This window comes from Nicotiana tabacum, chromosome 23, assembly GCF_000715075.1.
Source record: "Nicotiana tabacum cultivar K326 chromosome 23, ASM71507v2, whole genome shotgun sequence".
Taxonomy (NCBI): domain Eukaryota; kingdom Viridiplantae; phylum Streptophyta; class Magnoliopsida; order Solanales; family Solanaceae; genus Nicotiana; species Nicotiana tabacum.
The window spans coordinates 114,252,732-114,269,661 of NC_134102.1; the positions used below are offsets into that span (position 1 = coordinate 114,252,732).

At 36.9% G+C, this 16,930-nt stretch overlaps 1 protein-coding gene and 1 pseudogene across 1 annotated transcript in view; both read left to right on the plus strand.

The window, feature by feature from the left end:
* LOC107804949 (agamous-like MADS-box protein AGL27) overlaps nucleotides 1–16,930 on the plus strand; it is a 30,429-nt gene that overhangs the window by 1,395 nt on the left and 12,104 nt on the right. The window lies entirely within an intron of this gene.
* LOC142177898 (18S ribosomal RNA) lies at nucleotides 7,201–7,492 on the plus strand (annotated as a pseudogene).

Below are 16,930 nucleotides of genomic sequence, written 5' to 3' on the forward strand. Positions count from 1 at the left end.
GTGATTAACTATTAACTAAATTAGACTATCCTAATTATCTAAACAAGAATTAAATCTAAAAGTATTTGACTCTAAACTAATTAAAATAAAGGAAAAACAAATAGTGAACGTTGAACAAAAGAAGAGCAGATTTTTATGTTATCAATGCGATGAAAACGATCTAGGGTTATGGGCTATCTAACAATACTATTGTATTCTTCAATTGAATTGACTAACTAATTTATCTAGTTTATTGATTGACAAGGTTAATATTGATCATAAGAATCTGTCGAGTTCTTACTCGCCTATTCAAGCTAACTTAACGCCTATATGTCTATGGAATTAGAACTAACAAGAACACATTTGTTATTCCTGTAAATCAACCAAGCAAGGCAATTAGGTATATGTCTATCCTAATCGCGAATTCGTTCCCCGATGCCCAGGGTCAAGAACTTGCTGTACTCAATCCTATGTGCAATCTAGAATTCCAACTTTCGAGTTCAACTCTAGATTCGTAGATTGTATTCAATTGGTGATCAAATAATTAAATAATTAAGCGCAATATTGAATAAATAAACCAATATGATAAATCAAGAAAGCAAAATCAATATCCGAATAACAATAGTCATGAAAGAACCACAACCCTAGAACGTGAAGTTTAGCTCCACATAGACATGGTAGCCAAACAACAACTCATACAAAGAAAAGAAAAGATGAAACTCGGCCTCCACGACGGCTCTGTGCTTATGTTTTTCTCTCCAAAAACGTCCTCCTCCTCCAAAATAGGTTTAGGACCCCTTTTATACAAGTTGGGGCCGTGTAGGACCGAAATAACCTTGTCCCGAACGAAGAAAGAAAAATCCCGTATCCAGCGTCTAGGGCAGCGCCTAGCGTTGGCCCTGGCGCAGAAACCAATGACATTTTACCGTTTTCACGAATTCAACTCCAATTCCTTGGTTTGCCTTTGAGACTTAGTTCCTTTTCTTTTGTCTTCCACTAGGGAGGACAAATACCAAAGGGTGTCCCCCTTTGTCTCCTCCTTTTCATTCTTTTATTTTCCTTTTTTCCCCCGTGTTTTATTCAATTTTATTCCAAATATCTTCACCTTCACACCGCTTTATTCCTACATAGTTAAAATATAATATTAAGTATAAAATAATATAATCAATACTCTAAAGACGATTAAAAGTACTAGAACGTGAGGCAGCAATGGTTAAACATATGATTTTTAGCCGAACATCACCACTCCACACTTAAACTCTTGCTCGTCCTCGAGTCAACCAACAATTTACACTATTCTTGAGCACTTCATATTTACACATTTGAAGCACACGTCACCAATGACTATGGTTGATAGCAACAATTAAACTGTAGCATATGCAATCACTTACACTTCCCTTTACTTATGTCATTTTTCAAAAATATTTACTACAAAGACAACGTGCTCATAACAATCCTAGCCTCAAAAACCGACTCAATGTCACAATGCACTCATGGCTTGAACACCCAACATCGTAGAGAAGTCTAATAACGTTACCTATCCCTCGTGAAACCCTGTGCCCTCACCACAAAAGCAAAGAGAGTAAGTTGAATCCACACATCCGAATCTCATGATCAAATACAGTTTAAGGACTCAGTTGTATATAAAAGAAATCTCTCACTTTCACAAAGAAGTCACACGCATGCAATTGGTACCATAAGCTTGCCCTTAATGTAAATCTCTACTAATATAAGCTCGCTCGATCTAAAATTAATTAGGACCTTTTCATGGTTGTAATGTGGGCTAAGAGTCGGGTAGGATATATTTTAGGAATAATGGCTAACTCTTATAGGCACTTTATCACATCACCAAATAACTTAAGCGCAAATTCTTCAATCCACTTCAATTTCACAAACAATATTACCCCAAAAATATTCCATTTTTCTTTAAGCACTATCATCATTTACACTCCACTAGCAAGAATAAGATACTTATTCATCCACATTTTTTTCCTTTTTCTTTTTTTCAACTATTTTTTTTTTCTCTTTTGCAATTTCCACTAGTGGCGTATTCTTTTACAAAACAATTGCACCAATCTTCCTTTCATTGGTTCCACTCAAAAGCCACCCCACACTTAGTCTCTTCTTACTTCTTTTAGTGCTCATTTCACAATTAAAGTGCTTTAAGAGGTAAAATGATAAAAACAATGTCAATTAAGAACAAAGAGAGTATAGGCTTGTAATATGGGTGCCAAATAAAAATCTATAAGCATTAACTAGGGATAAATTTTATTTGTGATAAGCACTAAGCTCAAAAAGATCAAACAAGGCCTAAAATTATTTTTCAAACCGAGCCTCACCTAAACATTGGCTTCGACTCACATACGGGGCAAGTTCTAGACACAAGTACAATACATAGACTACACAAAAACCTTACCACACATGGCACATGACTCACTAAGGGACGGTCCCATTCCGACTCTCAACTAATGCAAGTATTCAAAAAACCTCGAAATATTAAGCATTAAGCACAAAGTGAACATAAGTCAAGTAAACGAGACATGGGCGCCACAAAACATGCTATCCAATTTATAAAGGCATCATGATCAATTTTAAAACATAGGGAAGATACTACACATGCAAAGCCTAAATATGCTACTATCAAACAAGTCAAGAGCGCCTAGGAATCTCATATTTCTTCCTCCATTTATTTCCTAAATTCTAATCTACTCTAAAAAGAAAAAAAAATTACCCGATTCAAACTACATCCCTTGGAAAAGAACCGAGGCACAAAGAAAAATCACGGGGGATTATTGCTACCCAGTGTTGTGAAGAGCGTGAAGCGAGAAAAAGCGACAACCCCCATTTCACTTAAAGTGAGAAGCGAGAAGCGAAGCGCTCGCTTTTTTGAAGTGAAGCGGAATTTTAAAAAAAAAAATTAAAATAAATACTGCATAGAAAACACATGTAATTGTAAGCAAATGTTCACTACTTCAATGTAAAAACTAAATAGTAGCATCAATTAAAGCAGAAAATGAGCATCCTATTCTTCTACAAGATTGTCAAATTCTTGTATTCCATTATCATTAGTATATTGCTCGTCAACTTCTTCAACATTAAAAGAACAACTACATAGCACATAAGAAAGACAATAAGAACTAACAATAAAGGATATAAAAATTAGAGGTAAAATAAAAAAAAACTAGGCAGAGGAGGAAAAAAAAATGGACAGTAAACTGGGTAATTTTTTCTTTCATTGTTAAAAATGGGCATAAATTCTGAGAAAGAACCGAAGGTAAAAAAAAAATTCGCCAGTATTTCGCTGCTTTTTGGACGTTTAAACAGTGAAAGAAAAAGAAAAAGAAGAAAAGAAGAAGAAGAAGGAGAAGAAGGAGAAGAAGAAGGAGGAGAAAAATTAGAACATACCTGTTGTTTGAACTTGAAGTTGAAGAAGTTGATGCTTTCAGTCGATGAAGAAGGAAGAAGAAGAAGTCGACCAGTGTCTTTAAAACCCTAGTCGCATTGCATTTGTTCGTTTAATGAAAGACCAGACCTCGTTTTTAAAAAAATAGGGCTGGGATGCTACCTATGGAAAACTAAAAGAAATATTTTTTGTTTTTTTATTTAGATCCCTCAAGAAAATTATCTAGGAAATCCATCGTCGGGAAAAGTCCAATTTTTTTCAAAATTTTTTTTCTTTATTTTTGTGATTTTGTTTTTTTAATTAAGCTACTAAAACTATTACTACTATACTACACCATTAATTCTGCTAACTATGCAATTTAAAAATAAAAAGCTAGCTAACAATAAAAAGATAAGAAACTAACAATATAATATCATAATACTATACAAAACACAAAGAGTCTTCCACCCCACACTTAAAAGAGTGCAGTGTCCCCAATGCACAAATAAAGTAAAAATAACAAGGGTGGACAAGAAACTCCCCGAAAGGCCAAAGGCCGAAGCAATAGCAGCTCACGGGGTACTCAGACTTTTCTCAAGGATGGTCTTTTATGCGGGTACCTCACACTAGTTTCAACCATCTGGCTCGCTTTTGCATACTATTTCTCCCTATACTCATAATCCTACAAAATAAAACAACACTACAAAAATAATAAAAATAAAATAAAATATACATAAATAAACAAAAATAAAATAAAGCAGTAAAGCTGGGTTGCCTCCCAGCAAGCGCCTAATTTAACGTCGCGGCATGACGTGAACTACTTTTTCCTCCACCTTGAACTTATAAATTGTACCCCTAACATGGCATCTAGTCTGCGGCTATGCTCAAGTGGTGGAGCTACAAAGATAACCAGGCCAAATAGTAAATTTTTCACTCTGCACTTCTTGGCCTTTAGATGAGGAATGTAATTTTTGTTTTTTGGCACAACAAATTCAAGAATATAAGCACCCCGTTCCTCGTCCATTGGCTCCTCCAAAGGCTCAGATGACTCGATTTCCATGATATCATCCAAACACAATGTTGAAAAATGTATAGAATGAGGACCAATACGCCCTAACTCTAGAATTGTATTACTCTTTACATCCTCATATTTACATGCACAAGAGTCTTCAAATATGACATTATCTGCTTCGTCACATGGCTCTAGTGTACTTTTCTCAACATGGGCATCATCAACAAAAATATGCTCGAATTATTGACTTTCCACTTTTCGCTCCTCAATTTGGCGTATAAGCTCCTTTTCAGCTTCACACAATTCATTACTATTTTGTTAGGCGTTAGAAGCATCAACCTTTGCATTCAATTGAGCCTCTAAGTCGTGAATAGTAGTGCCAAATTTATCGATCTCTTGTCCCAGTTCAGCTCTTACTTCTATAAAGTATCTCATCTCATTTGTAATTTCCTCACGTTGAGCCTCATATATTTTCAATTTTTCAGCTTGTTCCACTAGCCAAGTTTGGCTCAAAATCTCCTCTTTTTCAAAAGTTTCCTCTTGCTGGAACTCGCTCTCTTCATTCAATTCGTCCAGATTGCCCTTCATCCTTGTGATTACTGCCCTAATTCTTTTCATATCTTTTTTGAGTTCATCCTGCTGCTCTGCTACTTGCCTCAAAATATCCCTAATATATGCATCACGTTCCATATCCTGCACTTCATTGCCCCTATCAAACTCACAAACACTGTTAGAAAGATCATAAAAAAGGCTCAGAGAAGGATGAAAAGAATTAGGACAACCATCCCAATGGCCATCTTGACCACCAGACATATTACAAATATTCCACTCAAAGGATTGAGATTGTGCGCACAACTTGCTCCCGGCAACATTCTGACAATTTTTTCACCAGTGGGGTCCTCCACAATATGGACAACGATCATCAAAATAAGAATAATCATCATTCGAACAATTTTCATTCTATTACGCCATGTTAAAATAAATAAAAAAAATACTAACTAAACTAAAAATAAAATAAAAAACATGAATAGATAAAAAATAAATGTCTAATCTAGAAAAATAGCTAATTCTAAGTCTCCGGCAACGACGCCAAAAACTTGTTGCGGCCAAACGCACACGCAAGTATACGCGGTCGTCAAGTAATAAAGTGACTAGAAGTCGGATGTCGAACCCACGAGGACTTGTGATTAACTATTAACTAAATTAGACTATCCTAATTATCTAAACAAGAATTAAACCTAGAAGTATTTGACTCTAAACTAATTAAAATAAAGGAAAAACAAATAGTGAACGTTGAACAAAAGAAGAGCAGATTTTTATGTTATCAATGCGATGAAAACGATCTAGGGTTATAGGCTATCTAACAATCCTATTGTATTCTTCAATTGAGTTGACTAACTAATTTATCTATTTTGTATGATTGACAGGGTTAATATCGCTCATAAGAATCTGTCGAGTTCTTACTCGCCTATTCAAGTTAACTTAACGCCTATACGTCTATGGAATTAGAACTAACAAGAACGCATTTGTAATTCATGTAAATCAACCAAGCAAGGCAATTAGGTATATGTCTATCCTAATCGCGAATCCGTTCCCCGATGCCCAGGGTCAAGAACTTGCTGTACTCAATTCTATGTGCAATCTAGAATTTCCACTTTCGAGTTCAACTCTAGATTCGTAGATTGTATTCAATTGGTGATCAAGCAATTAAATAATTAAGTGCAAGATTGAATAAATAAACCAATTTGATAAATCAAGAAAGCAAAATCAATATCCGAATAACAATAGTCATGAAAGAACCACAACCCTAGAACGTGAAGTTTAGCTCCACATAGACATGGTAGCCAAACAACAACTCATATAAAGAAACATAAAAATTACTATGTTTGGCGGAAGAAAAGATGAAACCTGGCCTCCACGGCGGCTCTGTGCTTATGTTTTCCTCTCCAAAAATGTCCTCTTCCAAAATAGGTTTAGGACCCCTTTTATACAAGTTGGGGCCGTGTAGGACTGAAATAACCTTGTCCCGAACGAAGAAGGAAAATCCCGTATCCAGCGCCTAGTGCTGGCCCTGGCGCAGAAACGAGTTACATTTTGCTGTTTTCACTAATTTAACTCCAATTCCTTGGTTTGCCTTTGAGACTTAGTTCCTTTTCTTTTGTCTTCTACAAGGGGGGGGGGGGGCAAATACCAAAGGGTGTCCCCCTTTGTCTCCTCCTCTTCATTCTTTTATTTTCCCTTTTTCCCCCGTGTTTTATTCAATTTTATTCCAAATATCTTCATCTTCACACCGCTTTATTTCTACACAGTTACAATATAATATTAAGCATAAAATAATATAATTAATACTCTAAAGACGATTAAAAGTACTAGAACGTGAGGCAACAATGGTTAAATATATGATTTTTTAGCCGAACACCAGTTCTTCACTAGTGTTATCAAAGGCGAAAAGCGAAGAAAAGCTCTAAGGTCTGTTGAGGCTTTGAGCAAAAAGCGCAAATAGCGTGAGTTTTTATGAAGAAAGACGCAAAAGGAGAAAAAATACAAATATGTATGTGTAATCCAAGATTAATAATTATAAGCATGAATAAAAAAATATATGGACAAAGTAATTGCGATAAAATGAAATATCAATTGTTTATTGTCGCCTCCTCAGGTTCACACTTATTAGCAAAGAAAATTATGTCTTAGAGCCTTGATAACAACATTAAAGCGCCCGCTAAGCGAGGCAAAGCGTTCAACATGTTTTGTGCCTCGCTTCAAAGCTTAAGCGGACTTTAAGTGCGCCTTTGACAACACTGTTCTTCACTTTTTAGTTTTTCTAATAGTTTAGATATTTTGAATTTTACAGTGAAGCAACAAGTTGATGCTCCAATTTAACTCCAAAAGTTTGGCAATGTGTTGATTTCTAAAGTGGAAACTTTCGAGCTAGATACGTAAATGCATGGGGAATTTTCGATGGAGCAGTGAAATGCATATAGATCGGAAAGAACATCAACGGCGAAAGCATTATGCTAGGTGACACTGACAATGAGAGATGAAAGCTATGGGAGAGAATGGGATCCGATACCGCAATAGTTTTAGCCGTAAACAATGTTCTATACAACAACAACAAACTCATTGTAATCCCACAAGTGGGGTTTGGGGAGAGTAGTGTGTACGCAGACCTTAACCCTACCTTGTGAAGGTAGAGAGGCTATTTCCGATACACCCTCGGCTCAAGGAACAGTGACAAAGAAGCAACCAACCATGACAATAACAAGAATAGAAAAGAAAAGAAAAGAAAATAAAAGAGGGACTCATGTGTACTAACAAATATCTAAAGATAAGAAAATATTACTGATACTATCAGTAAGAAAGAAACAACATATAATAAAAAGGTCTAGGAACAGGAAATAAGAATATTACTAATACTACCGGTAATACTAGGAGACACCCTCGACTCCCTATCAACCTTCAACCCTAATTTTCGACCTCCACACTTTCCTATCTAGGGTTATGTCCCCGGTAAGCTGAAGTAACGCCGTGTCCTGCCTAATCACCTCTCCCCATTACTTCTTAGGCCTACCTCTACCATTTCTCAGACCCGCCATGGTCTATATAGCTGAAAATAATTTAACTTTAAACTTTTCATTTACCCTTAGTAACATGATTTTATAATATCTCAAATGTCATGGTATGTTTAATACCACAAGTTCAAAATGTATGTCTTTTTTCTTAATCTTCGTAACCAATCAAATAATTTCACGTCAAAAAAAATGAATTACATGATCTCGACCAGGGATCTTTTTGCAATAACAACAACAAATCCAGTATAATCCCACAGGTGGAGTGTCACGACCCAAAATCACGTGACCGGCACCCGGCACACTATCCAACCCGGGCGAACCAAACCGTACAAGAATGCCCATCTATATACAAAATAAATACATGCGGAAGTCTTTTTGAAAACACAATCATTTTAAATGATTAAAAACCATACATGAAACAAAGTCTTTAAATCCATTATTTTTCAATAATTGAAAAAAATACAAAAGAATAACAATATTTCTTTCATGCATGACATACGAATAACTCTCGATTACAACTCAAAAAAAAGAATAACAACTGTCTATGGAATCTCTAAGACACAATGATGAAATAAATACTTGGGACAGACCCAACCCAAAAGTAAGTAAGATCAACATGAAGGCTACCGCGGAATAGAAGTGGTGCCTTGCTATATGCTTCGGAAAGAGAGTCATCCTATTGCCCCATCAGCTCATCATGTACCACGTCTCATCCTGAAAATATGTAAAGTAAGTGGGACCCTGGAGAGGGCCCCCTGAGGGCTGAGTATACCACGGCGGTACTCAATAAGTGTCATAGACTCTCTAACTCAAGTTTCTGGGACAAGGCTTTACAAAAATAATGCAACCAACATTGATATAAAACGATAACAATTATATCAATTCATGCTCTTTATCATTTTAAATGAAAAAACTAGAAAAATGTAAATCATGATATAAACTTTTAAAACATTTATACCAACCCATGATTCTAATAAAATCATGTAAAATCATTTCAACTTCATTAAGTCATTGAAATCACTTTTGGCTCCTTAGGCCTAAACATAACAAAATTAGCTTTTACCTTTTTACCGGGAGTACTATACCGACACCGACTTAATAAACAATTACTAGGTGATCGACCTAGCAACAAGTATTTGACCCTACTTGTCTGGGCGGCTTCTCGTAGTGCCGTACGAGTCGACTTAACCTCATTACTTTAAGTAATGATCATTTGCCTTCTTAATGGGGGACTTTATCCCACAAACCTCGGCTTAGCCTTGGAATATGTCCCTACACCGGCACGTGTAGTTTCATAGTAACGAACTCAACATTCGACCAATCTCGGTGGTCTCCACTAGTAACTCCCAAAACATTTGATATTTCCAAAATAGATTCATAGCATATTAACCTCAAAGGATCTATTTTTATCAAATCATTCCTCATGGCCAAACTAAACCATTTGAATAAAACAATCAAACATATGATCTTTTTTCATGTTAAAGCCTTTAGCAATTTAACATCCATCTTTCAAAGATACAAACGAGTGCTATCCATTAATCAAGTTTCAAAAGGAAATACTTTACATAAAAATACATCTTCGGCACTCAAATATTTTATATTCTTTCCAATACTCAAGTTTGAATAAAACTTATAACATTTTCCTCAAGCATCGTTTGACATCGAATCTTTAGAAACAAGATTTTGCAATTGTAAAACAACAAAACTTTCTTTATGCAATACAACTCCAAATACATGGTGACATCCTTTCCCGCTTGTCCCCACAAGTATGGATGCACATTTACAAACTCACGTAATAACTCAAATATGATTTTAGAGAAAATCCCTCAAGAAGAGTAAGTATTAATCAACTTACTTCAAGTCCAAGCTTCAAAATAATAGTATGACGCTTCAATTCATTTTTAACTCTCAAACGTCGCCAACAAGCCAATATCTACATTAGACATCCCAAGACATCAAAATGTATCCAAATATATGTCGATACCCATTTAAGGTTCACAAGTTAACTATAAGTCTTCAACAAGCCCAATTCACCCATACATATCCCTTTTATCCTTAGTTGCTTCCATCATTGGCCTTTAAGCCTAATACATGTTATACGATTCAATACTTAATCATGATTAAGCTATTGAAGCACTAGGATCACCAATCATCTTAACAAGATTCAAAAATTCACTATTCATCTTCTTCTCCATTCAAGAACCCTAACTCACAATACCCATTTCAAGGACTAGCATAATTCTTCAACCAATTGGTACTTTCTACTTCACAATACATTCCAAATACTTAATCCATAGATGTATTTAAGTGTAGGGTAGGGATTTTACCTCTTGTAGCTCAAACCCTAACTTGAACCCTTTTGAATGATTCTTGAAGATTAGAGGAATCCCTATGAATTTCAATCCATGTAGATATTAATACTATCACTAACTAGTGTTAATCCATTATAAAAATACCATATAACTCACCTTTGATGTGTATTTGGGTTGGAGATGCTCCACATTCTCTCTAGAACCCAAAACTTAGCCAAAAATGAAATTTCTCTCTCCCCGAATCCCCCTATTTTTATAGAAAATAGCGTGCGTAGGCAAATTGCGTAGCCTACGCAGATTGGCTACGCAGGCCTATGTAGCCTACGCACCTTACGTCCTCCCCTCACTTCCATTCTGTTTTTGCCTACGCAGGACGCAAGAAGGCTACGCAGGTCTGCTGGAATCCTTTCCTCCCTCTTAGCTCAATCATTCCAATCTATGCCTTTAATCATACAACTTGAGGACCTTAAATCCATCTTACCTTCATGCCTAATTATTGTAATGATCCTATTACCCTCGTGTGGGTTCGCAAGCACTTCGAGGTCTCGCAAAATATTCTCTTAAGCTCGAGTTCGGCTTAATCTTGTTAGAAAAATTTTCTGGGGCTTCGTATGGAGTCTGGGAGGGTAGTGTGTACGCAGACCTTACCCCTACCTTGTGAAAGTAGAAAGGTTATTTCCGATAGACCCACGGCTCAAGGAACAATGACAAGGAAGCAACCAACCATAACAACAGCAGTAAAAAGAAAAGAAAAAAACAAAGACTCATGTATATTAACAATATCTAGAGATAAGAAATACAAGAATAGTACTAATACTCTTGGAGACAAGAGTGGGCTGCTCTAGTGGTAAGCACCCTCCACTTCCAACCAAGAGGTTGTGAGTTCGAGTTACCCCCCAAGAGCAAGGTGGGGAGTTCTTGGAGGGAGGGAGCCGAGGGTCTATCGGAAACAGCCTCTCTACCTCAGGGTAGGGGTAAGGTCTGCGTACACACTACCCTCCCCAGACCCCACTAGTGGGATTATACTGGGTTGTTGTTGTTGTACTAATACTATCGGTAAAAAAGAGACAACATATAATAAAAGGTCTAGGAATAGGAAATAAGGATATTAGTAATACTACCGGTAATACTAGGAAACAACTCAACCTTCGACCTTAATCCTCAATCTCCACGCCTTCCTATATAGGGTCATGTCCTCAGTAAGCTGAAGCGACGCCATGTCCTGCCTAATCACTTCTCCCCCATACTTCTTAGACATACATCTACCCTTCCTCAAACCTGCCATGGTCAACCTCTCACATCTCCTAACCGGCGCGTCTATGTCTCTCCTCATGACGTGCCCGAACCATCCCAACCTCGATTTCCGCAGTTTGTCTTTCACAGGGGCCACTCCCACCTTATCCTTACTAACTTCATTCTTAATCTTATCTTTCCTGGTATGCCCACACATCTATCTCAACATCCTCATTTATGTTACTTTTAACTTTTGGACATGAGATTTCTTGACTGGCTAGCACTCCGCACCATACAACATAGTTGGTCTAACTGCCACTTTGTAGAACTTGCCCTTAAGTCTTGGTGACACATTCTTATCACACAAAACACCAGATGCGAGCCTCCATTTCATCTACCCCGCTCCAATACGATGTGTAACATCCTCGTCAATCTCCCCATTGCCTTGGATAACAGACCCAAGATATTTGTAACTATCACTCTTGGGGATGACTTGTGCATCAAGCTTCACGTCCACTTCAGCTTCATGCGTCCCATCACTGAATTTGCACTCCAAATATTCAGTTTTTGTTCTACTCAACTTAAAACCCTTAGATTCCATGGTCTCTCCAACCTCCAGCCTAAGCGTTGACCCCGCTACGCGTTTCGTCGATCAACACTATATCATCTGCGAATAATATACACCATGGCACCTCCCCTTGGATATGTCGCGTCAGCACATCCATCGTCAGAACAAATAAAACTGGGTTAAGAGCTGAACCCTGAGACCATGGATTCTTTTTGGTTCTCTAAAAAACAATTGAGGATTCAAAAGGTCCATTACCATGCTTATGTTAGCTAATGTGGGATGGTGTTATCTTGCTTATTGATATGTATCACTTGCTTATCACTTTGAGACCCTTCTATATTTTTCTACCACTTCTCACAATTGTGCACCTTCAGACGAGGCAATTTTGAATTGCTTCTTTAGCCTTTTCGTCTTTATGAATGTGAACATTTATGGTTTTGCTCCTCTTTGACCCAAAAAAGCACTTTAATTGAAGGACTTTGAATTTTAGGCAATGTTATTAAATGAGAAAAGCGCAAAAAAGCTCTAAGGTCTATTGGAGCTTTAAGCGTAAAGCGCAAATACATTGTGAGCTTTATTGAGGAAAGGCGCAAATGGAGAAAAGATATGTATGTGTAGTCCAACACTAATAATTACAAACATGAATAACAACTATATGAACAAAAAGATTGAAAAAAAATTATGATAAAATGAAATATCAAGTGTGAAGTGTCGCCTCTTCCAGATTACGCTCATTCGCAAGGAAAAGTATGTCTTAGAGCCTTGAAGATGACACTGAAGCAACCGCTTAGCGAGGTGAAATGCTCAACATGTTTGCGTTTCGCTTCGGGGCTTAAACGTGCTTTGACAACATTAATTTTTGTTGCATAAGCAAACACTATTTCAAGAAAAAAACATCATCATAATTCTTTAAGTTTGCTTCTCCTACTTAATTCGCAAACATTTGTATTCTTTAGGAAGTGAATAGTTTCTTTAAGTTGTTGTTTTTTCTTAATACTTTTTACCGTCAAGAAAGCATCTTTGGATCTTGTCCGGGTCGATATCACCTTATTACTTGAATATGTTGATGACGAGGATGAGGTTAAGGGTCCAAGTTCCATAAACTGGTATCTCGAATGGGGAGTATCATACGAGGATCTTTTCTAAAGGGCGAAGGATATTCATGATATTTACAACCAATATAATCTATTTCAAAAGGATTGAAGCAATTGACGCATTGTTTGATAGAGTTTAAAGGAGAAAGGAGTTGGTCCAGAAAATCATGAGAGGGGTAGAGAAAGAGATAGATGTCGAACTACATCTGACATAATTAAATATATTACACTTAAAAGGTGCTTTTCATGGATGTGATATGTAGTCGAGTCACAAGAACTCTTTTTCTACTCTTTTCTAAGTAGGATGGATGGACATGGCCCCTAACAAAGTATAACTGACATATGAAGACTTATCTTTTCTCTTGAAATGATCAAAGGTGAAGGGCTTCTCAAGATTCAAGCAATTGTGGATTATACAACTAGTACATTTATATGTTCCTCCCATGTTCATATTTCCTTGTGTAGGGGGAATTATAACTTGTTTTTTCAATAAAGTAGATTTGTGATATTTGAATCTCAAGTAAGGTTCTCCCCGTTGCCTCGTCTCTAATTAAACCACATGTTCCATAACTTGTGCGTTCCCCGGTCAATTCTATTGCAACATACCCAAAAGGTATATGAATGGCTTTGTTGTCGAATTGTTAGGTTTCTTGCTGTTGTTGATACTACTTCGTGTTACTGTGTCTTTCATGGTTTATCCATATTGTATTTCTTTTCAACAATGTTGTGACTATGATTTTCCTGAGCCGAGGGTATATTGGAAATAATATTTCTACCTTCACAAGGTGGGGTAACGCTGCGTACACGCTACTCTCCTCAGACCCCTACTTGTGTGATTACACTGGATTTTTTTTTTGTTGTTGTTATTGTATCGACTAAAGAATTAATAGCCGACAAAGAAAGAGCTTCTGCTATTACTTATCATATTGAACAGTAATTGAGTATAATTAATATGGAAGGAAATATCAAGTTGTGTTGAAAAAGTAGCAATTGAACTGTTAGGTATGTCTAAAGGTCAAGGACCTCAATGGCATAAATCCTGGTAGTGAAATGCGGAGGTATAAAAAGTTGTTAAATTAAAAGAGACTGTTATAGAAAGTTGCCAAAAGCAAAAAACAGAGAAGCATTTGAAGAATACAAGAGAGCTAAGGACATGGAGGAACAATGGTTTATTTTTTTTATATATTAGATTGAACTACACTGAGGAAACTTGGAATGGTCTTGTGGTCTAATGGGGTACTCGTAAAGAGATATTTAATTCAATAAGCTAATGAATGGAGGTGTGTTGAAAACGTGAGGAAGACAAATGTCATGGAGTCTCCATAGAAAGAACAACTTGTTAGGTGGAGAAGACAAATGTCGTGGTATAGTTAGTAATGCAATGGTTCTATCAGTCTATCAATACAACTTCTATCTTCACTAAAAATATCTGTACCAAAAGTTCTCGACCATAAATAGTAATTCGTGGAGTTATGTATTGCGATAGAGGTAGCTTGTTCGTCAATCTCCGAAATCTTATTGAGAAATAGTCTTGACGAGTGATCCTAAGTGTTGTTACATGACATTTGTGGAAGAACTTTAATACGTGACATTTTCAACTATAATAACTTGTACGCTTCATCACTTCAAAGAAAAATGAATTCACTTCTCATTTTTCGCTTCAAGTGCATGGAACTTTTTATTCTTTGTGCTTTTCACTTTTAAAAACACTGGCATAGAAACATCAGCTGGCACTGTGCAATGATCCACTATACCAGTCCGAGTTAGGGTGCTTGTTCCAAGTGAATCCGCTCCACTCGAGTAGAGGCCATAGCTTGCCAATCAAGAGGTTGCACCACAACGGAAGGTTAAATTGACTTAAGAACTAGATTGAATGATCGAGTCATTGAACCCTGCTGAATATACATTGATGAACCGCTTCATGGATCTCTACTCATCCATTTCAGTTCAGGAGTTCCCGATGTTCAAACCGTTTATAATTAACATGCAAGGAATGTCAATATATCTTCCAAGAGTTGCTATGTAAATACACACTAATTTTCTTCCACAAATGTTTTCGTATCAATAATAACTTATTTTTGCACACCCTTGTCATGTAACAACACTTGGAATCACTCGTCAAGACTATTTCTCAATAAGATTTAGGAGATTGACGAACAAGCTACCTCTATAGCAATGCATAACTCCACGAATTGTTATATATGGTCGAGAACTTTTAGTACAAATATTTTTAGTGAAGATAGAAACTTTATTGATAGACTGATGGAACAATTGTGGTTGAATTGAACTTCAACGCGTATACAAAGTAGTCTCAGATATGGTCCAAAATAATAAAGATATAGCAAGTTACATGGGACAAATAAAAACTTTGAAACATGAATTTAACTCTCTCATGCTACTTTCTGATAGTATTTCTAATAAGAGCAACAACGGGATAAGTTCTTTATGGTTCTAGCTTTGAAAGGACTACGATCTGATCTTGGTTTTGTATGGGATCAGATTTCGGCAAGTCCCACGGTTCCCTCCTTAAAAGATGTTTCAGCTCGGTTATTGCGCATCTTTTCACAACCAGTTGATACTAGTGGAGCTGAAACTTCTGTTGAATACGAATTTGCAAGTTTAGAATGGCTATCAAAAAGGGTAAGGTAAAAGTACCAGATCCTACTGTAATCATTGCAACATGGCAGGCCATACTCTAAATACTTGTTGGAAACTATATGGTCGACCACCACACAACAACCGCCCCATGGCTCATGTTGCTCAAACCATTTGAGATGCAGAGAGTCAATCTAAAGATTCCATTACTTTGACTAGAGCAAATTACAATGATTACTTGTAGTGTCAAGCTACAAAACAACAATCACTTCCACCTGGCAATGTACAAACTGGTAATTCCTTTGCTTGTTTTACCAGGCCTTCACCCGCTTATCCATGGATACTAGATTCTGTGCATCTGACCATATTTCCGGTTCTAAGAATCTGTTAGTTTACAGCTATGTATTATATAGTGTAGTCTTGTCCCACATTGGAATAGGAGTAGTATGTCCTTGTATAGTATAACTATAAATAAAAACCTCTTGTATTGTATTGAAGATCCAATATCAATAACATATTTTCTCCCATGCTTTCTCACATGGTATCAGAGCAATTGTGAGAGATTTATCGTTGTGCATAAATTCCAGCGATTTTGGGAAGAGAAATCAGTCAGCGGAAGTCTTTTTCCGGCGACTCTTTTTTAAGGCTGTTTTGCGTCTGCTTCGTCTCCGTCAGTGTTGTGCAAAATCCAACACTACCACAAGAATCTTCACTGTCCGGCGACCAAACCCCAGTGAAAATCTCCGGCAGCAGCCTCCTCACGCGCCACCAGAAGCTCACGCGCCGGCGCGTACAACCACTTCCGGCCATATTTTGAAAAACTTCCTTCAAAACAGTTGGGTCGCCTGGTCCCTACTGTTTTCATTTCATTCCGACCACTTTGAGTTTTTTCCGGCAGCTACAGTACTATTCCGGCAGCTACAGTATTTCCTTATTTTGTTTCTGTGTTCCCTTACTCTGTTTCAGTGGATTACAGTTGATTCTTTCTCTTATTTGGTAATAATTTGCAACGATGTATTTGGAATTTGATGCTTTTGGGTCTAGATACATGAGTTCTGGAAGCTCTAGTGCTATTATTATCTCGGAACCTTTAATGGGAGGTTCAAACTACTTAGCGTGGGCTTCATCTGTCGAGTTGTGGTGTAGAGGCCAAGGTGTTCAAGATCATCTAATCAAACAGTCTAGC